At 36.4% G+C, this 27,365-nt stretch overlaps 1 protein-coding gene across 8 annotated transcripts in view; it reads left to right on the top strand.

The window, feature by feature from the left end:
• Nucleotides 1–27,365, top strand: part of HDAC9 (histone deacetylase 9) — a 443,223-nt gene that overhangs the window by 186,745 nt on the left and 229,113 nt on the right. Inside the window, exon 1 of one of the 8 annotated variants that reach the window (XM_042888327.1) lies at nucleotides 11,107–11,145. The exons of the other annotated variants lie outside the window; for them this stretch is intronic. The gene's annotated coding sequence lies outside the window, so the exon portion shown is untranslated. Of the gene's footprint in view, nucleotides 1–11,106; nucleotides 11,146–27,365 lie in introns of those variants that run through there. 8 annotated transcript variants of the gene reach the window in all.

The raw sequence follows: 27,365 nt of genomic DNA, 5'->3' as shown, positions 1-27,365 counted from the left end.
TCAACCTTCTCCTAATTCAAAAAAGAGTATTTATTTCCCTTCTGCTTTTTATCTTTGAAACCGTTTCTGATCATTGAGAGAATTCTTGTAACTTCATGCAAAGCCTAGAGAAGCTAACAGCACAAACTCCTGTGGCACACCTTATGAAGGACATTCAAAAGCCCATTTGAGTCTGTAGAACATATCCTTAACTGGTTCCAAGTGTCGCAGCCCCACTGAAGATTGGGCCATTATTTTGATCCCCATTTTGTTAACCCTTTGAAAGAATTTGTTACTCTTTCAAGTCTCAAAATATGCATGCAATTAAAATTCACAGCTCATAACTGCATCCTACACAGTCTGCATCAGACTTGATTTATTCCCTGAATGTCTGTGAGATTAAAATTTAAACAAAAATTGGCTCTGTTGTTGCTATTAAAAGAGGATATAGTCTCTGAGAGAACATACAGGGAAAGAATATCCCTTTCCCTTTCTTCTTTTGAAACCATATACATTGCTGTCTTTTGGCTAAAATAATTTTTGCTCTGTTTTGTGAAATTAATCAGTAAGCTCAGACAAAGCATATGAAATTGTAAATTCAATGCAACTTGGTTTAAAAATAAAGAGATGAAAGCAATTAGAATAGTTTATGCATTTCAACCTGGGCTAATGTGTTCACAATTATAGTGATGTAAGATCATATTTAAAAGGAACAAAAGATTTTGGCTTCACCACTCATTTACAATACAGTGTGCAGTTGCAGTCCAAAGAATTTAAAATGGAGAGAAAATACAAAGATTACAATTCTGGTACAAATAGTAGAGGATAAAACATATGAGGAGGGATTAAGGGAGCTATATTTATAGTCTATAGCAGGGAGAGCTCGAGGGACATGGGCACAAGCTATAAATAACTTCAAGGTAACAGTATAAATGAAGGAAGGGAATTATTTGTTCTCAAAAGATGGTAAAACATGGAATAACAGCCTGAAGCAAAGAAAAGGAAGTTTAAGTTATGTGTTACAATATTTTCTAGCTGTAAGAGCTGTTGCTAGCAGAGACGTAAATAACTAAGTTAGGAGGAGGCTGAGGTGTACCCAAAGGACCAACTGCAGCTATTTGGCTACAGATCAAAATTACTTGTAGATGGAGTTGTGGTGTAGATAACAAAATTCACAGTGTTATACTCAGTGGTGCAGACATCTTTTTTTAACCTGTTGTATTTTCTAATGTCCTCACCTCAGGGTTCTTCAAACAAGTGATGCATTTATGTTTGTGTGCATGTAGCAGAGAGATAAATCAACTGGATAAAGGTGAAAAATTGTACAGAGATGTTTGTACCTTTACAAGTGACGCAGCACTTTGAGGAGATGAATGACTTTTCAAGTACTAGTGCTTTTCACTCGCTGTGACAGCAATGTGATAAAATGTTGCTTTATGACAATGCAAATGTTGCAGCATGGAAACATTCTGGCAACTGTATTGTTTTCATTTGCCCAGCATGTAATTTATTAGGCAGTGATATTTTGGAGAGACTTTCTTCTGACTTTAGGTTTTATAAGCAACATCTGTAGTAAATATTGTTCCAGTTAATATTGACCAGATCATGTAAAACTGGCTTGTGTGGCTTTGTGGAGTGCATGTGTATTTAAACAGGGAAAAGAACGTAATTAATGCTCATTTCTGCCCAAAATTTCATGCTCATTACTTTGTTCACTCCAGCCTCATCACAACTCTTCACTCAGAGGCTTCTGGACACACCTGAGCCTGAGATTTCTAATCAGTAGTGGATTCAATCCATTCTATAAATAGCTCAGAATATGAGCCTTTAATCTCTCAGCTATTTGCATCATGTTTGGTTAGTATTTGGTTCTTTTCTGTACCCATTTTTTTCGATATCACTTAGCTTGACATTTTTTCAGCTTTTAAAAATCTCTCTTAATAAAATAATCAAAAATATTGCATCACGTGGGTAATACAGAAAAATGAAAATGCAGTAGTGCAGTAGTGGAGGGCAGCGGTGGTAGAAATTTGATTTTACACTTGCCACATCTTTTTTCATCCCTTCTTGGGTGCACTCTCAAGGCCATGTTTCCTCTTCCATCAGATGGCAAATCTGGAAGAATATATCTTTCTCAGTTCCTTTTGGAACAAGGAGTGCCCCCAAGGCAGGCAGTTTGGTGATGTGCTGTTGAAATAAACTGTCTAGCCCTCTTGCGTTTGAGGTAAGGTCTTAGAAGCGTGCTGTTGCAGTTTTGGAAATCAGCAGTAGCTGCTTATCATCCCTGGCTACCTCTTGGAGTAACTTGCCTCATTTCACTCCACTGATTTAAAATCTTAATTCTTGATATCAAAAAATTGACTATTTACTGAGTATTGCTAATTTCACTCAGAAGAAACGCGTGCAGTTTGGGAAAACTCCAGCCTTTTGGAGATTTGACTACTAGGAAATCTGAGTTCAAGTTTAATTTCTGTAAATTTTATGTTTGCAGCTGCATGCTTGTGTCCTATATAAAACATAGTATTTCTTATTTTCTGTTTCTTCACCTAACTTGCTACAACCTTTTCTTCTGCTTTCTCATGTCTCTTCTTGGGATGACCCATCTAGGATATACCAAAGCTTACTAACTCCTGTTCATTGACTTCTTAGCTTTGGCAGAAAAAGCTGAGGATGTCAAACAACCTAGTGGCTACACTGTGGTCTCTGTACACACAAATGGACTCTGTGGAAATTTTCATAATCTGGTTTGGGATTCTTTGGCCTGGAGGATGTCATGTATGTGTAAAATGTATATATGTTAGGTATAAGACCCCTATGCATTAAAAGAAAACAGAAAACCTTGTGGCATGCTGGACATTCAAATCTAATTTAAAACATTAATTGTTAATTTCCCAAGAATAATAAGCTGGTATTTGCATGCTTACTGTGACTTTTTAGATCAAAGAATAAAAACAAAATCCTGCGCTCATGAAGTTTTCAATAAGTGAAAATGGAGTAAGATGAGATGTCGAGGTATTTGGCATGGATAGTGGCACATTTCAGTGCTTAATGGCTGTTATTTTCTGAAAGAGCTGTCCATAAATATTTTCATGTATTTTTCTGCCAAGAGGCATCTGTCTTCCCCTGTAAAAGTCCTTATCACTTTGTTTATTCATTTCACCTTCCTGACTGACAGTATCCTTGTTTCACATTGACTTTTCCCAAAGTTAAAGAAGTGCGAGTCAACTTTTTCTTAATTTTCATTTCTATTGGCATTTTTCCTTGTTCTTTTTCTATTCATGCAAAGCTATGGATTTCATAATAACATCTTTGGGAAACTAGGACTCTGTCTTGGTGCTATGAAACCAGTCCTCATGAGAGGGCTATCAGTAGCCCAAGGAAGCTGCAAAAGCTTTAGAAAACTATGTAGAATCTGGGGACCAATTCCAACATGCTTCATTTCATGACTTTATATCTAAAGAATGAAAGATGTTGATCAGTTATTCACAGTGATATGAATAGATATACAACTGGTCCAAAATCTTACAAGTAACTGCTTTTCCAGAATTAGTGATCTTAAGTTATGTCTATTGGCTGCTGGTCAAGTCTGGGATTAAATTGCCATCTTCTTTAAGATGGCTGCTTTTATACAAAGAAAAATATATGGGAGAAAGTTACTCTCTGATTTGAAATTTAATTTGCTTGAACATAGGGTAAAAGTAAATATGCCTCTGTGAAGGTTTATGTACTTTCACTGACTTTAAAGAAAAGTATAAAATTTAGTATTATTCTTACTTGTTCTAGAAAGAAGAAAATTGTATGAAAATGTTTTTCAGTCTCTCAGGAAATATTTTTTTTGGTAGAACTGAGGCCTGCTTCAGGGCTGCCATGCCTGATTGGGCCTGAAGCCTGTGAAAAATTCCATATTCTTACACATCTTTTGGCACTTATGTCTATACTGCAGCTCTTACTGCTTGAGAAGTAAAGAAATTATATAGGCTCTTAGGCTATGCTGAGCTCCATGCTGCTGAAGTTACTTTGCCACAGGTAAGCTGAGAAGTAAATAAAAGCTGTTGTCCCTGTTTTATTGCTATGCAGTTATCATGCTATTGGGAAGAGCCCAAGGCTCATTGTGGCTTAAGGGGCCACAATTTTTTTTTTAGCATTCTTAGTCTGTAAGTAAATTCTTAATGATTAAGGTTATGAATAAAGTAGTTCATTCTAGTTAGTACTGCATGCTTAGAGACCCATAAATTCCTCATCAATCTGAAGTGCTATGCACTGTATGTGAACCTCACTCCATAATTCTGTTGTATAGAACACCTTTTGTTGACTGATTCTGAAAATGTCAGGTCAAGAAAAGTGCATCTAAAGGTGAAATGTATGGACTATATGAGCAATTTGTAGTAGTTGCATGCTAATAGTTACAATAGTAAAATTATGAGTCCTGTACTTTCTGGTTTCATAGAAAAAGGCATCAGATCTTTGCTTGAACAGAAAATAGTAGTCCTAAATGATGAAATTTTCTTCCTTAAAAGAGGCTTTATCTCTGCTGCAACTCATAATGGAAAAGCTTTTATTAAAAGATCTGATTTACATCTTGTTTTAGATACTGCACTAAAATATACTGATTCTGTAGAAATCTATTTATACCTTGTGAGAGTAAGAACATTTAAAATTCATAGTAAAGTAATATTGGTCAATTCGTAATAAATATTAATAAATAAATATGGAATTTTCTGGGTGTCATTGCTGACTTGGTTGGATGTTCATTGTCCTCTTAAACTGATTTTAGTCTTTGAAAAGTTTATAAAAATTGTATCCCTTTAACCAGGAACATATTTTGAGGAAGTACATCTGGTAGGGAAAGAAATAAGTTTCTACTTTCATGGTTACAAAGAACTTGTAGGTGAATTTATTTGATTATTTAGAAAACAGCAGGACTCAATTTTATGTGGTGCCTTAAATTGGGTGGACGAGCTGTCAGTCACCTGGAATTGTTGCCCAAGCTTTTCAACAACCATGGGAAAATGTGAGTTAGGACAGCAAGGAGAACAACATTACCAGATGCCACGAGTTACATCTGTTAAGTTGTATTTTTAGCTATCTGTTAATAGCAAATAACTGATAAGTCTTCTTTCATCATCAATAACTTTTATTCTTATAGCTGACGATGTATCAGTGTGTTGTTTTGCTTTGTGAATGAAAGCTAGTCATTTGTACCGCATTAGAACGGAATAGCATTGAAGATATGGTGAAAAATGATGAGATTGACTTGTAAACAATCTGAGATTTTCATACTAATGTGACGTGCTACTAACATTTATGATTTAGAATGACAGTAAATATTTATGAGACTTTTAAAGGTGTCATTCAGCTGTCTGCTAAAATATGGCTTTCCCTCACTCTCATTATTGTTGGGCAAAACATTTCAACCATTCTTGAGAAAAGGACTGAACAGAAATAAACTGTTCTGCCCTTGAAAAGTTCCATCAGTCTTCCGTATTCTACAATGAGAAATTCTGTTGCTTTCTGTGCCTTAAATCAGGAACTTGGCATATGATATTTGTAGCTGAAAGGCAACTTTGTGCAAATCTTTTTTGTTGGCCAAATTTAAATTGCAGATCAAGTTTTACTGTTGTATTCCTGATAAAATGCTCAAGTGTTCTGTCTCCAGTTAGCATGTTGTGTTCTTATCCTTTTTACTGATCTTTTTGCTTACTCATCACTGGGCAGCTAAAAGCAGCCCACATCCAAGTGCAGGTACCTGAATGAAGGCAGGAGTCTGGTCTACCCTGAACCCATTCTTTCTCCAACTGTAGATGTGGTAGGGAGTAGATTTTGATGAAACAGCAGTTGGAAACCAGAAGCATCAGATAGAGGGGAGAAAAACAAATTGTGAGTGGGGAGGAAATAACTGGTCAGCCAAGGAGCCAGGGCAAAGTGAGAACAGTGAGACTGACTGAGAAGTGGGAGCAGGAACATTTAGGAAGGAGATAACAAACAGTGAGTAGAGAACCTGAGAAGAGATAATAGGGCAGGAGGCCAATACGAATAGGGAGTGCATCACATTTTCTTCATACTGGGCCTCTGCTTTATCTAATGAATGAATGAAAGATAAATTCTCTAAATTCATTGTTCTGTGCCTGCCCAACTGCAGTGATTATAAAATTCACTCCATTTGTATCCTACTCAGCATGCAGTATTATTGATTTCTTCAGGAGGCCACATTATGCAACTTTCTTTAAATATTAATATATTCACATGATTACTTTTGTGAAGTGTGTGAGCTCTGTGCTATGGATGGGAAATAGAGCACGCAGCATAAAAAATACCAAATGTCTATGAATTGCCCTCTTTAAGCAGATAAGGGCTTGAGGTTTCAGCCCTTACTTTATATGCTATTATTTAAGGCAGAACATGGGGACTTAAAATTGTGTTGCGAGTCAAATTCTATTGCTACAGTCAATTAACATAAAAAACGTTGAAATAATCTTCAAAAAGTCAAACTTTTATGTGAGGCAAAAGATGATTTATCTAAATCCAGGGTGAAGTGAGATTCACTACAGGAATAATTAGCTGAACCTTCCGCTCTGCTTCATGAATATGTTGGATATGGTTTCTGGGAGTTGTAACATTTTCTTCCAACATATCATTTCTTTGAATTTTACTGAAGCCTGATTAGGTAAGATTTGCTAACAATAAGTAGCTGATACAAACCAAGTACATAGGATAATATTTCTAAGAAATGCTATGTATTCTTTTTGGACTGTTTTTAGTGGCTCTTCTTTGTTTCCAGCTGCTTTTCTACAACTTGTGAGCCATTGTTTTATTGGTTCACCATTTTATTTTATTGGTTCTTAACAATTTCAGAAAAAATCTTGGAACAAATATTATCCTTCTTTATTAATCAACATGTTTTCTATTGTTTTGCATAAATTTTGCATAAAAACTGTAAAGGCTATAAAGATTGCAAAATTGGGAACTAGGGGTATGGTAAAATAAAGCTGCTTGTGCAGGAGGTTATAAGTCAAATAGTTATTCTAGAGAGCACTTAGAGATTGTAAAAAGGAGATAAAATCATTTATTATAGTTTGCCATTTGGGAAACACTTGGCATTTTCATTAAAATGCCTTTGAGTGTACGTAATGCCCACAGACTTATTTCAAATCTGGTACCTAAAGGTAACAGAAACTTGTCCTTTCCAGTGTTTTGGGCAGTGACTATGGAACTACAGAACTTCAGTATCCTTGTGGCACTTCTCAGTGCCTTACTAAGTTAGGACAGCTCTGGAAAGCAGCAGATTAAGTGTTAAATCTCACCAGCTGATTCCAATAACCTGACAGAGCTGTAAGGAACAAGGTAATTCTGATATGGAATGAGGAACGGAGGAAATGAGGAAAAGGAAGATGAAATGTTCTTCTGGGAACCTGTTGGTGAAAACTCCAAACATTAATGCGGAAATTATTTACTGTCAGCTTCTCACCAAGTAATCAGCATGGTTTCAGATGCAAACCTGATTGTGTTCTAAATCATACCAGGTTCATGTGGTTAACAGCCAGGAAAACTGAACAACAGTGGCTTGCTACTGGTATCATCACTGCAGTATTGACGGGAAGATGAATTTTTATTTATTTATTTATTTATATATTTTTAATTGTTTAGCAATTGTTTCCATTTTAAACAGAGAGTATCAATACTGTTTGTACATCTTATTTGGAATCCCTGGCTAATGAAAGCTGAAGCCTCTTGATGTTTTCTTCTTACACGGTGTTCTTTTCCAGTGAAGGAGGCTAGAGAAGCTCAGAAGGCCTTGATGCTCCTCTGAAATATGCCAAACTGACATCTTACTGCTTATCTTTCCCTGAGCTGTGTGGTGAAGTTGGGCTTTAGAGCAGCTGGCACATTGCATGTGTGTGTGTGAAGGTATTGAGGAGGAGTAAGGATAAAGACAGATGTATTCTGATTTTGTTTCTTTTGAAATATTTCTGCTTTGTGTCCTTGCTTTCTGTTTAGGAAGCAAAACTGGCCAATTTTTTTTTTTTTTTTTTTTTTTGCCTTCTATAGTTATCTTCTCAAGCAGAACATTGAAGCTTTAGTCTTACACATTGCTTACCTGGAGGGAGGAATGTGCCCCTTTGAATAAGCTTGAGTCAGTCGAAACTCAATTAAATCTTTGTTATTGGCAATACTTGGGTCAGGGACTACTGATTCCATTTGCTTAGTAGCAGAACTTTATCTGATGTGGTTACTGTTCAGAGCTGCTGCACTTTCTGAATTAAAGTGATCCATGCATTGAAGTTACTGGATTAAATTTGCTCTTGCCAATTCTGTGCTCACATACAATAATTTTTAACCAAATGTAGTTTTTTTATTAACCAAATATATCATTGGCTGAGATGTGAGTGAGCCTTGGCTCTTTCTTTGTATTTGATCCTTAAAGCATATGCACTGACGTAGGGATTCCCATAATGGGAGTGCGATAAGAATGGCTATTGCATATAACAAGCCTGGAACAAATACAATAGGCAAGCACATATGTAAATTAAGTACAAAGATAAGTAATTTTGCCATCCATGTACTAAATTGCCTTCTTGATACTTGGACTAACTTGTGAAGGATATCTCATAGCTTTACATAGGCCAGCTTCATTTATGGAGCATGCTACATTTTTAAAGTAGAGTTAAGATACTGATGTAGATCTTATTTAGCAAGCTGGAGTTGGAACCATTTGTGATTTGTGGAATTCCTTCATAACTTTGCACCTGTAGTTATTACATTTAAAATTTTTCATTTTGTAAACTCCTGATTTATGTAGTTTAAAAGAAGTATTTGAACTGTGAGCACTGATTTGAACTCATAACAGGAATTGCAGTGATGATTCCTTATAGTGTCCACAGCTTCTGAGCTCCAAAGGAAGGGGAAGGGAAACAGAGTACAGGAAGCTCAATTTTTCTGTTTTCCCTCTCTTCCATGTTCAGGTGACCTCCTACCAGGGACATAATCTAGTCATTAGTCTAAAGCTTTATGGACAGACAGTACTATGAATTAATAACAACTGCAACAATAGTAGTAGTGATAATAATGCATTTCAACTGTGTTCCTTCACTCAGTGGTAATAAGCTATAGATATGAAAGCTAGGTAGAAAGGAAAAAAGCATAGTTGGATTCCCACTGGGAAGTCTTTTTCCAGAATAGTATTTTATTTCTGGAGCACTAAGCAGTTCTCTTGTTAGCATAAGTTTCTTTCTGTGTAGTTTTAATGTATGGTGCAGAATGGAAAGGGAGCATGAAAAATATCAAAGATAAGAATAGAAAACAAGATTTTGTAGATAGATTACATTGGAAGAAAAGGAATAGGGGAAAAATAGCAAAGGGGAAGTGAATAAAGAAAATAATGCAGTGTGGATGGAGATAAAGGTTAACACTGAGCTCTTGTGATGATCATGTGAAATCATCAGCGAGCAGGAATGATATTCCATCAAGTTCCATAAAGCACGTGGACAACAAAGAGTTAATTAAGTCACAGTCTGGCAATAGAAAATCAAATGTGAGATGACATTTTAGCTGTGAGGCCCACTTTAGGCTGTTGAAAAGTAGTGGAGTACTAACCATGTTCTATTTTTTCCACAGCCTCAAGAAAACCTCATGGCTGCAGTGTCACCGCTAATTTGCTTTTATGTTTCATCACACATTCATTTTCTAATGCTCATTTTATATTTTCTTAAAGCTTTTGTTAGATGTCTTTACATTTTAAAGGTAGATAGCCTTGAAGGGTGGTTGCCCCTTCTTTACATTATGGGTATCACAGCTTACAGCATGATTAAGTGCCTTAGCAGAATTAGGAGCAGTCTGCCTCAGTAGAATGAATTCTATAAATTACTGGGACTTTTACTGAAACAAATGCCACTAACAGAGCTGAAGAGCTAAATGAAAACACATGGTCTGAGCTTCTCTTACGTAGTTTGAGGGGATATATTTGTTATGTTACGTCTTCTCTTTCATTTAGGTACAAGATTGCTTTTCTTTATCCATTTAAAAATGAATGAGAGAGAAGGAAGCCTATGTTGTTTCTACAAGGACAGCTTATAAACAGATTATCAAAACAAACATTTGTGCCGCTCTTCATTCCATGAATAGAGGGCTATCTGATAGTAGTCAGCATGGTGCATCTCGTAGAGAACTTGAATTTAATACTGGTGTGGGGCTTTATGTAAGGAGATAGCCTATAAAGCTGCAGCCCTGCTTTGCTGTGTCGACATGTCTGGAGCTCAGAATAAAATGGAGTTTCCTGCTCTAGCTATAACTTGGTCTTAAAATAACCTGAAGAAATTATAGTTCTGATTACAGAGAAAGTGAAGGACTTAGAACATTCTCCTAATAAAGCCACAGGATGACACAAGGCTTAGTCATCTGTAGTCTGTCTGTAATAACCATTTCAGAGAGGGAAACAAGCCTTTGAAATTGGATAATTTGATTTGCAATCAGGTCTAATTATTTTAAGAACATAGAAAACCTTTGTTTTTCTGGCAAAAATAATCATCTGGAATCCAATTAGAGGAGCACAAACTATTTTAAATATAATGGATGCCACAGAGCATCCGTAGGAAAACTGATGTCTCGAGGGAGAGAGCTATGTTTGAAATAAACTCCACCTCTCATTTTTCTTATTGCCATTTCTGAGAAAAAACAGTTATGCTCAGAAGTTACATCACCATAAAGGATAAATAAAATGTTTGTTGACTGAAAGTATATCCTAAACCAATCTCTTGACAGTAATTTAAAAATCCTAGGGAAGTCTTTCTAGCATCTTCTGAATATTGTGGAACTATACTGTAGCAGAAAATTCAAGAGAGTAGATAACACCAGAAAAAAACCACAACCATCCTTGTAAAAAACGCAGAGAGCAGCACCAATGAATTCAAAAGAGTTGTATAATGCATATAGGATAACTAATGTTATCTCGAGATCCTTTGACTCTTCTCTGCAGTTTCTTTTCGCATGATGGAATTTTGGTAACTTTTTTTACTTTACTACTTTCTTAGTAATATTTAAAGGCTCTGATGAGCATAAATAATATGCAGAAAATAGCTAATGAAGTAATCAACTGATACTCCTCTTCTAGGTTCACTATGGGAGAATGCCAGTGCAACTTTGTACCCATATAAGAATCATCCTGTATTCAGTGTAAGCCTGAAGATTGTTGCCTATATAGTTTTTCTGGAGAGGAGCCAAAGGCATAGTATATTATTTACATAGTGAATAAGCTTTCCTTATTTGCTCCACTAAATATGGGTAATTACCAGTCTCTTTAGTCTATTCTCTATAAATGACACAGATGTCCAGACAACATATTTATAATTTCACCCCATCTGTGCTAATTTTTCTATAAATGTCCTTTTAGTGCAGTAATCATCCTGTTTATCAACAGTATCCTCAGTGTTGAGCAACATATGAAGATGTGTCTCATATTCAGCCCTATTAAAACAAAACATTTCCACCCCCAAACCTGGTGTCAAGGCCCTGTGGAAATAGTCAGGAGCATCTTGGTAGTTTTTTCTCCAGCTGTTTCTGGGGTCTGCTTTCCTCAGCCCAAGATGCCCGAGCTAATACTGGTGCTGCAGGGTGATAGGCAACAAATCCCTCCAGCTTCAAGGTGTTATGCAGCTACTTGTATCTGGCTATCCAGAAAGAAAGAAAAAACTCTCAGAAATGGATACGTATTTCTTCTGAAAAAGAGCTTTGCTTTAGAACGCCTCTGCTCTACATGCTGTTGGATGGAGCAAGATGACCTATAGAGTGTTGTTTGTGCTTTGTTTGTTTGTTTTAAGTCCTCACATTGTGACCCAACTTTGCATGACACCAATAGGAAAAGAGCATAGTGTATGGGGAACACTTTGCGGTCATTCATTTGCGCTGTGCTGTAGGTGGTTGGGTTTCCCCTCATCTCTCAAAAATGTCAGCTCACACCTGCAGAGGCAAGCTCATGTTGGAATAGATTTGGTACTTTTTGAGGCTTGCTTACATAAAATGGGTCACATTTGTTAACCTCAGACTCACCAATAAGATGCTGTATATGCTATAATTCTTAGGAAGTTTCTTAGGAAAATAATTAATAGAAATTCAGAGAAAATGTATTCGTAAATGAAAAAAAGTTGGTCATGTATAATTCTTGCCGCGGGCCCCCCCCCAAACAAACAAACAAAAAAAATTACTGAAAACCACTGCTGTACTTTAGAGTTTAATGACCTGGAAAAAAACTATTTCCAGAAACATGGTCATATTAAATGATAGGAGAAAAAATAATAATCCAGAATCATAAAAAGCTAGATATTTACAGTCCAAACCCTAAAACCATTTCTGTTAAATTAGCAAAAGCAATTGAGAAGATGGGGTCAAGACCTCCAAGCTTAGTATTACTTAGGAGCAAAATATTACAGCCCTGGAAATTCTAAATAGGGTGCAGTTTAAAATAGAAACAATTTTATCAAAATCACAGGCTTCTGAATGCCCTCTTGCTTAAAAATGCATTGTGGGACTTCCAAGCAGTATTAAAACACACTTTTCCAGAAAAATAGCATAAGTGTTTTAAGGTAAGTTGCATCTGTTTCTGCAGCTTTTTAAGTTATTGGATCAGTTATGTATGAAGCACATTCACTGGAACTTTCCTTAGAAAAGAATAAACTGTATTTTATAGTGTTGTTTGGGCTGATAGATGGAGAAGGAAATAAACTGCTGCTGTTCTTTCCAGTTTTGAAATGAATATTGTGCTGCAATGTTTCCAGTGTAATCTGAGCTTTCACAAAAGAGTTGTAACTACACCAACTTGTAATTGTCCCGATGGAAATGGAAGATTGTAGAAATTTCTTTTCTATATGTAGGCATGTAGCATGTAGGTGTCCATTTTCTGTATTCTCCTTGGGTATGTGCATGCTAGTTTTTACATGCCAGTAAGATCTGTAGCTTCTGCTCTATGTGAGCACTAGAATTGTAAAATATTGCTGAAAGGGTAAAGCTGCTTCTTCCTTTGTATATTAAAAAAATCCTTTCTATCAGAAAGTTTTGGCCCATAACAGGGTCAGAGGAAATTAAAGTAGCCTTTCATTCTGTGCTAGAGGAACTTCCTCTGAAGTTTCAGTCTACCAGACTAGCACACTATATTCAGCAGCAGGGATGCCTTCAATTAACTGTATCAGTTCTATTTGTAGTACAAAGGATATGAACGGCCTACATAGCTTAAAAGAAAGGAGGCTAAACAGAACTTAAAGAGATACCCGGCATATACCATGCTGAAAGGAAAGCAATAGGATCTCTACCAGTCAGCAGTTTAAGATCATAACTAATGCAGAGGATTGGACTAAATTTATACAGGTGTGCTGTCTAGTCAATAAGGCATTCAGGAAGAATTTCTCTAGGAGAGATTGCTTAGAATGTAAAACACTGCTGAGAATGGTGAAAGAAGTGGGCAATGCAAATGAGTCAAAGGCAGAATTAACCAGTTCATTTTAGAAGAATTCATGATTAGCTCAGAGGACTGGTCACCATCTTCAGATTCTTGTCTCTAGGGGATTTGAATTTAACTAGATTGTTGATGCCAGTCAAAATATATTGTCCTTGTTATTGAGCTCTGTAAAATGGCTCTCCAATGTCTTTGAAAAAATCCAGAACGTGCAGTTGGCACATTAAAAAAAAAAAAAAAAAGTGTAGCAACATGGTGATATACCTTCTGTAGACTCACTCAGTCTCAGACTGGCAAAGAGCATGGGGAGTATTTTCCTTGCCTCTTTCAATTAGTATATTTTGACCGTAATATGGCAGAGGAGTGAGATAAAAATTAAGCTTTAAATAAAAGGAAAAATAATGAAGGTTGTATTTACTCTGTGTCTGGATCTGATCACTCCAGGTTGCATTGTTTTGCAAGGCTTAATTGCTAAAGAATGAGATGCATCCATCAGACTGAAGGGATGGAATCACCACCCCAGCCAGATTATTTACGCAGTCTCCATTTTAGCAATCAGTTTGCTTATCTCCTTTACATACACAGTTATTTACAGGTAGTAGAATAGATGTGACTGAATAAAGTCTGCTATTCAGAAAGCCTGGACTGTTCCACAGTGAACCAGTGGAGCTGCCTTTTCTACTCTGGTCAAAGAAGAGTGGAATGGATTTGACTTCCAGTACTTTTCAAAATCTCCTTGAAAGAATCTCTCAAACTTGAGACTATGAGGGCCTTTGTCTCTTTTTGTATGCAGAGTGATTTCAGAACAAGGTTGCTGGGATTCAAGTGGCCTTAATACTTTGGGTACTAACCGTACTTGGTGTTGGAATGACATCTAACTTTCTTAAGAACATAACAGATGCAATTTTTTCATGATTTAATGGCGTTTGCTGATCTTAAATGTAGGTGTGAAAGACAAATATTTTCCTTGGTCACTATGCCCCAGGAGTTCCAAAGAATAAAAAGGAAAGCTGCTTCAGAAAGCAGTTGAAAGGCTAGCATTTACTTAAAGTACAAAGAGAACTGTAGCATACAACTCTGAATTCACTTATGATTGTTCAGAAATAACACGGCAGCACCAGTGATTTCACAGTCCCTTTTACAGTGCTGGGAAGTGCAGAGATTGTGAAATCTGGTTTTATTTTATCTAGTGAAATGTTAAAGGTGGCACAGATTGCCAGGGTTTCCATTTCAGTCAGCAGAGCTGACTGTTATCTGGCTTGAGACAACTAGGCATTCACTGATGTCATAAGTTAAAACAAATGATAAATATGCCTTAATTTTTATGTGTATTCAGTAATTGAGTAAAGGAGGGTTTCACTTCAGGGAGGAACAGGCCAAGATCAAATTAACTGTTTTCAGAAAAATAAAATATTTAGGATTTCTGCTAAGTTAGATTTATATGACTATATTTAAAATAATTTTACTTAGGAAATTTGCGAAGTGTATTCCATGCATAGTAGCATGAAGGAAAGCCCAACATATTGTCTCTCCTAGGTAGGCAAACTCTCACTAAATTCTATTTGTAGGAGACGGTTACTCATTTCAACTAAGACAGTATTCTTCAGTGGATTTTATAGGATTGAAGAGTAAAGGGCTCCCCACAAATTTTTATTTTTTCATGAGATCTGCAGTCTGTAGAACTGCAAGACTTCCTCTCAGTGGGAAGAGGAAGGATTTACCAATATCTGCTGAAAAGCTTTCTCCCACTTGTGAACTTCTTGCAATGAGAAGCACTGATGCTGCTAACTTTCAGCTGATATAGGCCAACCCTAAAGATGTATGCCAGCTAAATTCTCACTAGAAAAATGAGAACTTGGCATCCTACACTGCCAAGCATTTCATTCTTAGAAACAGGATTGTGTGAGAAGATTTCATAAATTCAAGTGCCTTGTATCAACTGATATATCCACAGAGAGCCTATCTGTTTTTAAGTGCAGCATTGCTTCACTTGCATTACAAGTGGAATCCTCCATATTTTTTGTGTTAATGCTTGCTTTTGAAAGAACAAAATCGGCTGAGGATTTTTGAAGGATTTAGTTGTCTTCCTAATTAGATGCAAAATAAATAATTTATAAATGGAGAATGCACACAGAGATTTCAAACATTTTGATTGTTTCTTTGTATCACACAAAATTGTTGGTTATTTTTTTTTGTTGTTGTTGGTTTTTATTTTTTTTTCAGCTACTGTCAAAGATTTGCCTAAAGGAGTGAATTAAAGTATTTTCCATGACAAGAATCATAAAAGTCAGATTTTCATCTTGATTAAAAACATTTACCTCCATATATCTATTACCAAATTCTCAAAAAATAATCTATGCTTTGGATGTTTACATTTTGCCTTAATGTGCAATTCATTTCCTCCATCAAAGGGGTTTCACTGAACTTTCAGTGTGTTTTGTAAGCTCCATCTCTGCCAAATCAAAATCTCTGTGACATCTGAATTATATTTTCCACTCAGTTATTCTGAGCCCTCCAAGATCACATATTCTATTCTTTGATTTTAGATCATTTACTTATCCAAAGACTTATTAGGCAATATAATGCCCTTGATAAAATCACAGTCTTTGTGTGATGAAAGTAGTAGAGCTGTGTAGAAAATCTGAAAATTTCCTCTGCACTGAGTGCTCTCTGTTTCAGATCTCAGCAGTGTAATACTTAGCTGTTGTGGGCTGAATCTGGACCTGGATCCAAGTGCTGATGGGACATCTGTCATTCGTGTGCTCATTTATTCTTCCTTCTTTTCTCGGGTAGGAAAGGGACAAACCTGACAGTATAAACTGGAACACTGAGACTGTGTTGGCTGAGTGCATGGAATGTATCTGGGAGCTGGAGAACAGCCCTATGGAAAAAAAAAAAAACATTTATGATTCAATTTTTGATGTAGACTAACAGCTGTAAAACTACTTTTTTCTATTCTATGCAATTGATTAACATTTTTTTCTTTAATTCTGTAGACCTGTTGACTTCTTACAAAACAATACGGACACGATTAGCCAAGTTGAGTACTTAAACAAACAGCCAAATTAGACAATGTATTGAATCACATGGAATTTTAATAGCTGTCTAAGAAGTCTCTTTGGGAAGAAGCTTTTAAAGGGTATCAGTTGTATTCTGTATGAATGAACAAATACTTTTAAAAGAATAGATTGTCTCTGGAACATTTTTCAACTGGCAATTGATCTCTGGTAATGCTTATGGTTTCTGCATTCCACCGCATAGTTCCCTGCCAAAGACCATGACCATGGCATCCTGGCTAGTGACTAAAAGGTAATATGAGGAATCTTTCTGCTCCTTTAAGAAATGTGTCTTAAGGGCATGTTTGCATAGAATCATAGAATTGCTCAGGTTGGAAGGAACCTCAAGGATCATCAAGTCCAACCTCAGCCTAACCATAGTACCCCAACTCTAATAACCCTCTGCTAAATCATATCTCTGAGCACCACATCCAAATGGCTCTTAAACTCATCCAGAGACGGGGACTCAACCGCCTCCCTGGGGAGCCTATTCTATTGTTTAACCATTCTTTCTGTAAAGAAGTGTTTCCTAACATCCAACCTAAACTTACCTTGGTGCAGTCTGATTTCAACTGTTTGTTAATCATTTTGGCTACAAATAAGTCTGTGTAAGATTTGGTTTTCCACAAAACAGTAATTTCTTGGTGTTCTGCATATTCCCCTTGTATATTCTTCCTTACAAACAAACAAACAAACAAACAAACAAGGAAGGAAGGAAGGAAGGAAGGAAGGAAGGAAGGAAAATGAAGGAAGGAAAAGGAAGGAAGGAAAAGGAAGGAAAGAAGGAAGGAAAATAAACAACGCCAAAAAACAGAGGGGAACTGAGTAATGCTATTTTTTCAGTCTTAATTTGTGCTTTATTTTCTCTTCTTTTAATCTGTCTATGGATACTTTCATGGTGGCAAATGCTTTGTACAGATTGTTGACTTGTTTCTTCCATTCCTTCCCCAGAAAGCAAAAGTGGAAGGAATGAGGAATAAGTTTCCAGTTGCAAAGGACAAGCTGTTAATTCAAAATTATGACTGAAAACAACAAGGGTTTGATATATGATATTTTTCTTGATATTAAATATATCAAACATTATAAGTGATAAGTTAACTGGCAGAAAAACAAACTTTCATCTTTCACCTGCCAAAAGTGGGGCAAATATGTGATTACTTTCATGTTGCTAATTTGGTGTCGTGCTCTCCTTTTTTACATTTTCTTTAAAGAGAAAGGGAAAACAAGGACAAGGACAGAAGAATGGTTGCAGACAACCAGGATGATTCTTTTTTCATGCCTTTTAGGAAAGCATCTAGTCTTCTTTGGGAAGTGAGGTGGCTGTCATTTATCTGGTGTACTGTCCACTCTGGGTAGATGAACAAGTGCTGTGCAGCTGAGGTTCTCATGAACAACCAGCTACGCTTGGCTCTTCACCACTGACTTGTAAGCTATACTTCCTTGGGGAAATTAGTCTTAGAAGTGTTATGTATATGACTTGTTTGAGGTCTGACCATGTTGTCTAGGAACTGTGACTATTTTTCTCTTATTTTTTTTGTCTGTGGAATTCTTTGTATTCTCTTACCCAGTGCCTCCAGTGGTGATGGATATGTGATCTCATCTTATTCTGGGCACACCTCACAGTGCTGCTATTCACACACAACCCACATTAAACATGATTTTGCTTTCTGACTTTTTACTCCCTTGAAATATAGAAATATGTCACAGAAGACAACAAAACTGTGTCAAAAATGCATGCTGTGCCCTGAAATGATATGAATTTGTTCAGTACTGACAGCAGCTCATTTGTGTTGATGGAGACTTTCCCATTTTGAACATAGACACAATCTGTACTTGTTCCAGAAATCATTGTTTCCTACCTGTACTGTATAATCTGCTCCTAATGCCTATGACCTATTTTTAAGTCTTTCTCTTTATAGCTGCTTATGTACAATATTTATAGAACCACTATTGAAATGGTCACAGTCAGAAGTGCAGATAACATCCATTTATCTCTCCTGTGTATCTCTCCAGATTTTGCAGTACGTTATTAAACTAATCGTGAAGTTGTTTGTCACACACAGTTACTATTAACAGGAAAAAATGTGTCTTTTGTCATTTATCCACAAAGATAAGTTGTGCTCAGAACTGTTTGTAGCTTCTGCTGTTTTTTGCATACCTATCTGAGCAAATGATATCTGCTCTCTACTTTCACAGTAGAAGTGACTGTTCTGTAGTTGACCATCACAACTGCAAGCAAAAATGTGCTGGGAAAACACCGTTTTCAGAGGAAAGTGCTTATAAATTAAATATGCCATGCAGCAGGATATTCAGATTGCAGAGTATTTTTTTTTTAGATTTAAAATGACTTTGCAATGGATATGACATTAAGTTGCACACAAACTTCTCTGAATTTTTCTAACAAAACAAACCATAGTAGTTTAATGTTTCATTGAAAGATTAATTAGTATGATCTGAAAAGCAAACCACATGGTGGTTTTCAGAAAGAATACTGGCAGTAGAGCAGACTTGTATATATGTGACATTCCATTATAGCATTTCTGACTAAGGAACAGATACAAGACCTACTGAGGTATCACATTAGTAGATTAAACTGGTAATTGAAAGCTGCAGTTGAAAATCTAGACAGACATTTCATAAAATCATTTCCAGAGGCCACAAATTACTGTTTATCAATCCAAATATTAAGATGCAATTGCAGAGAAATTTCCAGTCTGATTAGCCAGATTATAGTTTAGGTATGTGCAAATATATGTAGATCACTCCAAAAGTTATGCCTCCTACTACAACATATACAAAGAGCACAATAGCACTATTTGACAGAGCAAATTCTCAGTTATAAAATGCTATTTTTCAACACAGTCACCACAATTAGCTATGCATTTCCACCAGTGATGACCAAGAGCCTGCGTGTCATGCTCATAACAACCTGCACCAGTGGAGGTGACCCACTGTTGCTGTCTTTACTACTGAAACACATCACCCACTGCCTCACTGTGCTTACATGCACTGTTTGAGCTCCAGAAATGTTCAGTAAGTGTTGATGAATGTTGTTGGGTGTCATTTTTTCCCATGGAGAAGTTCAGTTCTACACATTTGCTTCGTCTGTACTTCCATGTCAGGTGTCATTCTGTCAAACTGCCCCTCTGCTGCCATCTGTCGCACGGCAACAAAATGTCATAAAATGTTGGCTGGTGTTATTGCCATAGCACTAACATCTGCCTCTGATATCCTGGGCCAACATAATAAAATAGAAGGCTTTTGGAGCAGCCCCTGAATATGCTATATAAGACAGAGATTGCAAAATACCTATGTGAGGTATTCAGTGAGAATAAATATGTTCCCCTGTTCTATCTTTGTGGAGAGAGAGAGGAAGAGAGAGAAAGTGAAGAAAGCAACTGCAGCATGCACATGTGGTATATGCCTGTCTTCCTTTCTGAGCACAGAGTAGAGTTGATTTTAGGAGCCTACCATAGTCTGGAAAGCATTAGCAGACTCTAAGCAGAGTTTTTTTTGCTGAGAGCATCGGTCAAAGGGTACAGGAGAAGGGTTAAGAATTAACAGAAAAGGCACAGGTTTTCTTTCAGATGCTTTCATCTCCATAAATACTATAAAAATTTGCAGATCTTTGCACATCTGTTTTACTGAAGTCCCAACCCATTTTTGTATGAGATGGGGTTAAACGCATGACTTCCCTCAATGCCTCTTCATCCGCTGAAGGCTTTCTCTTGTAAGAAATGATCTACTGTATGAAAATTCATTTCACTTCTGCTAACAGAATAATAGATCTGCAAAATATTGTGAGATGGCTGTTGCTCTAAGATGATGAGTATTGTACTGGTGAGTACTCCAGTAAGGGCTGATGGCCAAATGAAGTTGGCCAAAATCTAGGAATCTAATGAAGTGAGCAAAATCTAGGAATATCAAGCGAAAGCAGCATATATTTACTTGTCATTTTACTTTACATCTTTAAGCTGAAGAGAGAATTAAAGCTCATTGTCTCTTAAATGTGTAGCTATCAGATCAGAAAGAGAATACTGACACATCAGTGTAGATAAGTATCTGGTAGACATAGGTTATTTCAGTCCAGTTTACCCAAACTTCAAAATCCACCTCAACACAGGAATTCATTAAAGCCACAAGCCATGAGCAGTTTGGAGTCCTATTCCGTTAGCCTGCCACAGTAAATCACAGCCATTCCTCACACTTCATCCCTTTTACTCCAACTCATTGCCTTCTAGTGTGCATCCCGTGTGGATTGCAAGGGAAGAATTTTGAGCTGTTCCCCTGTATTACCACATGTGCTGGTGCTCTGAGGCCAGGTAAGCAAAAGAGTGTTTGGAGGGACCCTAAAAAAGTCTTAGAAAGACTAAGAGCCATTTAACAGCCCAGTCATTGAATGACAGAGAATTCTTGCCAGATGGTTTTCTTTACTTAGATTGAAACTAGCTGAGGACTGTTAGCTTTGGGTTGGTGGCTTTGTCTTTCACAGCCTGCAGAAACGGTCAGTGAAATGGCTGTGAGGTTGCTGCTGGGGGTTGTCAACACCAGTTATCATGTGCTATTTTTTGATCTCAAGTGGTGCTACTGTGCTGTAAGAGTTCTGCTCAGTAGAAGAGTGGTTTTATCATTGCTGAATGACAGCCGTTCCCCAGGCACTAGGCTACCCAACTCGATACATTTTCATATGGTTCATATGGTGTTAATTGGCTTAATTGTTTTAAATGCAGTGTTACGTTTTACTAGCAAAGTGAGTGATGTAGGAGTCATATTCACCCCTGAAGAAACAACTCCATGCACTGTCTGCTTCCACAGCTCCTGGCTGTTTTGCAGTGCACGTGCTCAGTGACAGGTCCCGATAACGCAGATGGGTTTAGTGAGGCATTCTGGGCTCTCACTGGGTATATCTCACATGGCTGACATTGTGGCTCACACCACGCATACTTAGTGAAACTTATCAAGTCTCTTGCCTCCTGTCTTAAAATTAGAACAGGGAGCTCATACTTGTCTTCAGAGACAACATTATTAGAGCAGATCTGATAGGGAGGGCTGGCATGTCCTGCAAGGAGGAAGAGGGGAACTGGTTTATGGTGTGAAGAGGCTTAACAACCTCAGGGTTGATTTTAAGGTCTCACATTTAGGAGTAATGAATGTACTTGAGCCATTTTTCTTTAGGTTGCCATTCTAATCACTGACAGGAACATTATGCAAGAAGAAATACTCTGTTCTGGTATGATCAAGTGATTCTTTGGTTTGCAGCCCTTAACACAGACTTATAGTAGACAATGCTTAGTTTAGCTATTCATACATAAAAATATGTATATGCAATTCAAATGCAAATAGCAAATAAAGTTGAGTATATCAGTTGTGCACTGGATTTTACATCTAAAAGTTTTCAGTAAATAAAATTGAGTAAGCTGCTAGTACCCTTTCCTTCAATTGTTCTTTCTTGGTGGCTTGGTTGTTTTAGGATAGCAGTGGTGCCAGTATTTCTGTAGCTATTGACTTAGTTGTGAGTATAGCATGTTTTAATAGTAAAATACAAGGAAGTTTTTCAAAAAAATAGAATACAAAATTATATGTATGCTTATTACATACACATTTTAAAAATTCAAGATTTTCATTTTAAGGGATATATTTTGCATACTTTTATTTTAAAGCAAGTTGTTTTAATGGCATAAAAAGATGTGATTGAGTTTATATTATGGCTAAAGAATGCTTCAATAAGAAACCTACAGTTGGTTTGTGTTTTTATTTTATTCCTTTATGGTGGTGCAAGCTTTAGATTCGTAAGGCTAAGAAAATCATTAAGAACATACTCTGCTGGAAAATACAGGTATTTTGATGCATTAATCATTTTACTCAGCAACTGCAGTAGTATGTTGATATTTCTGTACTGAGGAGACTGCGGTTCTGTCCCTGGTGCCTAAGGTCAGGCTGAGGACTGGAACCACAGTTATTTAGCAGGAAATTTATACTGCTTCAGACCATGCTGTGGAATATTGGGTAGCCTACTGTGGAAAAGGAAACCACAGGAAAGGGATAAAAACAAAACCACTCTGCATGTCCATGCCAACATACACCATGAGTTCAGTGGCCACGACCAGTGAAGTTTCACAGTGGGAGGTGCCAGCAAAGATTGCACAGCCAAAAGTAGTCCCTGGAGGTGATGATGAAGTGCTTATGAAGAGCATAGGAAGGAAGCAAAATATACAGGATCTGTTCAAAACACAGAGAGAGTCCACTGTATTTCACTTCATAATCCATTTAATTTTAAATTTTTTTCCTGCAGTTCCTTTCTTTTTTTTTTCTTTTTTTCTTTTCTTTTTTTTTTCCCTGTTTGTGCCACTGTATTCTTTCAGAAGGTTTATATTTATTTGAACTAAATTTTTGTTATAAATGTAAATATTACTGTATGAAGAACATTAGTGATTTAGCAGAGCAGAAAATAGTTTTCATAATGAGGCAAGAGTAATAATTATGCACTGAGTGGATTTCTGGGAAGTGGATTCCCTTCACTGGCTTTTTTTTCTTTTTTTTCTTTTTTTTCTTTTTTTTGGAAATACAATATAGCATCTTAAAACTATTTTGCCGTGAAGTCCATTATATTAAAAGAAGCAAGGAGCATTTTTAATCTAATGTGGTGGTAGTAGATGAAGGGGAAGATACAATAATCTATTACAATAAAGTTAGGAATGATTTTGCTGTTGTTGGAAGAAGGTCGATTCTGACATTTTTTATTAATGGTAATTTAGAAGTGATTTATAAGGTAATACAGTTATTTCTAATTATTCATTTTATCTTGAACATCTTTTGACACTTGACAAGATCAGTGGCTCTTGAAAGGCTGCATTAATATTGGTCTTTGAAAGTGGTTTTTTTTTTTTTCAGTGAACGTTATAGAAATCAGACTTGCTTTTTTGAGACATGTTTGTGTCTTTCTACCCTTTGTTAATATGATTCTCATTTAGAAACAGGAACTGTGAGATGTGCTGGGGAATAAATAGTTCTCTTCTAAATAGCTATTGTCAAGGAAGAGTGAAGGAAATGAATTGTGTGAATTCTTAGAACCAAGCAACGTTTATTTCAGAAAAAGACATACTTCTCAGGTCAGAATGGCTTTTGCTTTGCAGATAAGTTATTTTTTCTCTGTCTTTGTAATAATGTAATAATGATAATAGGGAAAATGGCATTTTCTGCAGAAGAGATATTGTAGAAGGCTGTTTGATAACCATTTGAACCAGCTTGATACGAAAATTGGAAACTCTGGCAGAGTTTTAAGTTTTGGTTGCATGGAAGCTTGTATCATGTGAGCCTGCCTGACATTATCGGGGTAGTATCAGCATTGTAGCAGTGTTTTGAACTCAGAAACGTGTGGAACTGAACAAACACAAGTGGAGAAGATGCATGGTAAGATTTCAGAGAGGGCTTTATTTAAAGGCATGGATGGTTTGGTGGGTAATTTTCCATCTAGTCTCTCTCTTTTATTTGAGAGAAAAGTGGTCAGCAGGTCCTCACTAGAAAGGCACAAAGCAGATTTAAAAAAGATGAATATCATTTTGATATCTCATTCAGAAATAACTGAAACAAGCATCAGTTTCTGTGCAGTGCTCTAAATCATTTCAATGTGGGCAGTTGTTTTTGAGGAACTGATTAAATTCTGAAGATTCTTTCATGCAGTTTGCACACAGGTACTTTCTCAGGGTATTTGAAATGTTTAAGATTACTACTAAGGATTTTCATTCAATTCTGGAAGTTTGGGGTCTTTAACTAGATTTCATTTTCAGGTCATTCTGAAAGGACATCATTTGGTGATAGTCATGGGATGCTGTTTCAGTGGGTCTACTTGGGGGTTTTAGTGGCAGAAGGAATTTTAAATATTGTTTTTTGTATTCAATTTATTCTGGTATTAAACTGTGTATCTGGTTATGTACATACATCCTTTGGTTTGTATATGGATTTGAAAAGCTGAATATCCAATTGGTGGATATATTTTCTAGTCAAAAATTACATTTTTCAATAAGCTTAATTTGACTGGCAGCAAAAATAAGATGAGGTGATTCAACAAAAATATCTCAAATGATTCCTAATGATTTTCTTGTAAACTGTTCTCTGTAATAGTTTACCACTGTTGATGGAAAGGGCAATCCCATGCAATAGTATTGGGGGAGATCTTCAACTTATGCCAAAATAATATGCTGTCATTATGAATGTGTTTGAGCAAAATTATGTCGTATCTATTAGGTCATACATGTCACTGTTGATAACTAACGCTCCTTGATCAAAGAGTTTGGGATCTGCAGTTGTTCAACATTTTGACTAGAAGACATGCAGCAAGCACTATGGCACTGGATTTCCATGACTCTGTAGAGGTGGCTGATAATACAGTGTGGTACTGTCTGAGGTCAGAGTCCTTATAATTACTAGTGGGCTCTCATCAACTTTATCCCAGTCTGAAGCCTTCTCTTTACTAGAATGACCTGTAAGGTGAAATGAAGCAAGCTAGCAAAAGCCCATAAAAGAAAGTGCAACTTCTGGAAATGGGTGAATTAAGAGGCTTGTAGAGTGATAGGTGATCAGTTCTCATATTTCAAGAAAGACCATCTGCTAAGTTTTTATGGTCTTTGACATGGGATTTGTTTCACCTGTATTCAAATGACATATAAGGCAAATTCTTAAGTAACCCTTTTCCCTTTCTATTGACTGTCAGTTTACATAATTCTTTTTTCTCTATGGAAGATGTAGTTATAATTGGAAATGAAATTGAATTTTATGGATGCATAAGTGAGTTCTTTCTGAACCAAGATCTAGACAGTTTGTCAGTTTGGTATGCTGAGTTGTGGAGAAAGTGAAAAGTGATAGTATTGGGTATTGTGCTGTTTTGTCAAGTGCATAGCTCTAAACTGTCAGATTGTCAGAGTACATTCATGTACTTGGTATGTATAAAATCACTGACACCTCCAAACCTCCTTTGCTTCAGGTAGGCTGTCTCCTGGTAATTCTCCAAATATTTATGCCATGTCCAAACACCATTATTCCTTTACTTTCTGAAGGGCTTTTCTGTCCACAACAAGAAGGAGCTGGTAATTGTGTACATTCTGTGGTAATTCTAGGAAATGGTGTTTTATGACATTGGCTAGAGGGAAGTCAGCTTCATGCAATATGTTCTTTAGCTTCAGTCCCTATGACATTTTGCTTTATGGATATACTACCATGTCTTAGTGTTCATTTGATCAATTGAACTTTACAGTCAGCAGAGTGTGCTGAGCTGGAGTTGGCAACAGGGAACTCCATTACAGTGTAAAAATTTGTTTGGATATTTACCATCAGATACTAACTCATTAGCAAAAATAAATTCCCATTTCTTATCAGTGTAATTCATATGAGTGTGTATGACATAAGTATAAAAAGCTGTAGAAAGTGAAGCTGTACTTTCTGGATGCAGAATTATTATAAAATTATTTGTATTTTATTCTTAATTTTGATATAATAATATCACTGTAGTTTCTTCAATAAACTAAAACCACTGAAAATCACTATCTGATAACACTTGTAACATTTTGTTTCAAAGAGAGAAGAAAACTAAAAATTAAGCAGATGACTGCAGTCAGGAAGACTTTTTAAACTATGAGTAGGAGTGTGTCAGGCTTGTTGTTTAGCTTAGAGAGCTGAAAATGCTTTGCCGTAATGTTTATGGGCCTGTGTTATTTACTTGTATTCTTGGTCTATTTTGTAATTTTAAAAATTGCTTTGTAGAGTACAATATTCAGAAAAGAAAGTACTTCCTTTAAAACTGAAGTTTCTAATCTTTTAAATACTTGATTTGTCAAATGCAGAAAGGAAAAGAAATAATTTCCAAAATGTATCAGATATGGACATGGAAGTAAAAGAAAGATGGAAGGACCATATGCACATTACTGAGGAAGAAAATAAATGAGATTGAACAGAAGAACCTAGTAAAGAGCACTGCTGCTCCAGCTAAGACACTCTTGAAACTTTAGCAATCCTTCTGCAGTGCACTCTAGTTTCTTTCTTACGACACTCAACGTTTTTGAGTTCTGTTTGGTACCAAGCTCTCTCAGTGATTTGTCTTGCAATTGGCATGGCAAGTTTTCAGTGGCAAAACTTTAATTGTGCTCCCTTCTCCCAGCCCTTAACATGCAGTAATTCCATACCATGTTGTGAATCCTCTCTCACTGATCGCACAAATTTCTGCTTAAAGTACAAAAGCAGAACAGTTCTTTTCACATTGCTTTTTGCATTGCAAACTCTCAGTTCATGAAGTCGTTTACAGCCAGATTCAAAGGCTCAATCAACAGAACTAAATGTACTTCGTAGTGCAACGTGCCAAGTTTTTTTTTACCTTAATTCTGTTGAGAGGGAACTTCTACTCTGAATGATTAATTTACTAAGTGTGGAGGGCTGAGGGTTTCAATATGGCTAAATTCTATTTAAATGATTTAGTCTGAGATTCTCAAAGGACCCAAAGTGTTTCTTGAAGAGTAGTTTTGAATGCTTGACACCACTTAAGCAATCATTCAAGTGTGCATGTTCCACACCTGATCTGCAAATTTCTAAAATTTGCATTTAAAATTTGAGTAAGGTTCCCATGGATTTTTTTTAACTTCTTAGTGTGAAATTTAATTTCTGGAAAAACTTTTTTGGGAAAAAATCTCTTATTTGAGGTTGAAGAAATGCCCACCTGACTGGCCTTCTGCTTGTCAAATGAGTTGAGATGAAGAGAAAAGCAGCCAACCCACTAGTAAGAAATAGACCTATTGATATATAGAAAAAAAAAATGGGTGATAATTTTTGGATTTCCAGTTTTTCTGAAATGTGCTTGCTACATTGCATCAAAAATGTATGGAATTTTTCTGTTGCTGTTGTGGATT

The sequence above is a fragment of the Lagopus leucura genome, unplaced genomic scaffold, assembly GCF_019238085.1.
Source record: "Lagopus leucura isolate 7727_CA_CO unplaced genomic scaffold, USGS_WTPT01 Super-Scaffold_100157, whole genome shotgun sequence".
Lineage (NCBI taxonomy): Eukaryota > Metazoa > Chordata > Aves > Galliformes > Phasianidae > Lagopus > Lagopus leucura.
The sequence above is the reverse complement of the archived record's forward strand: the minus strand, read 5'-3'. Positions and strand labels throughout refer to the sequence as shown.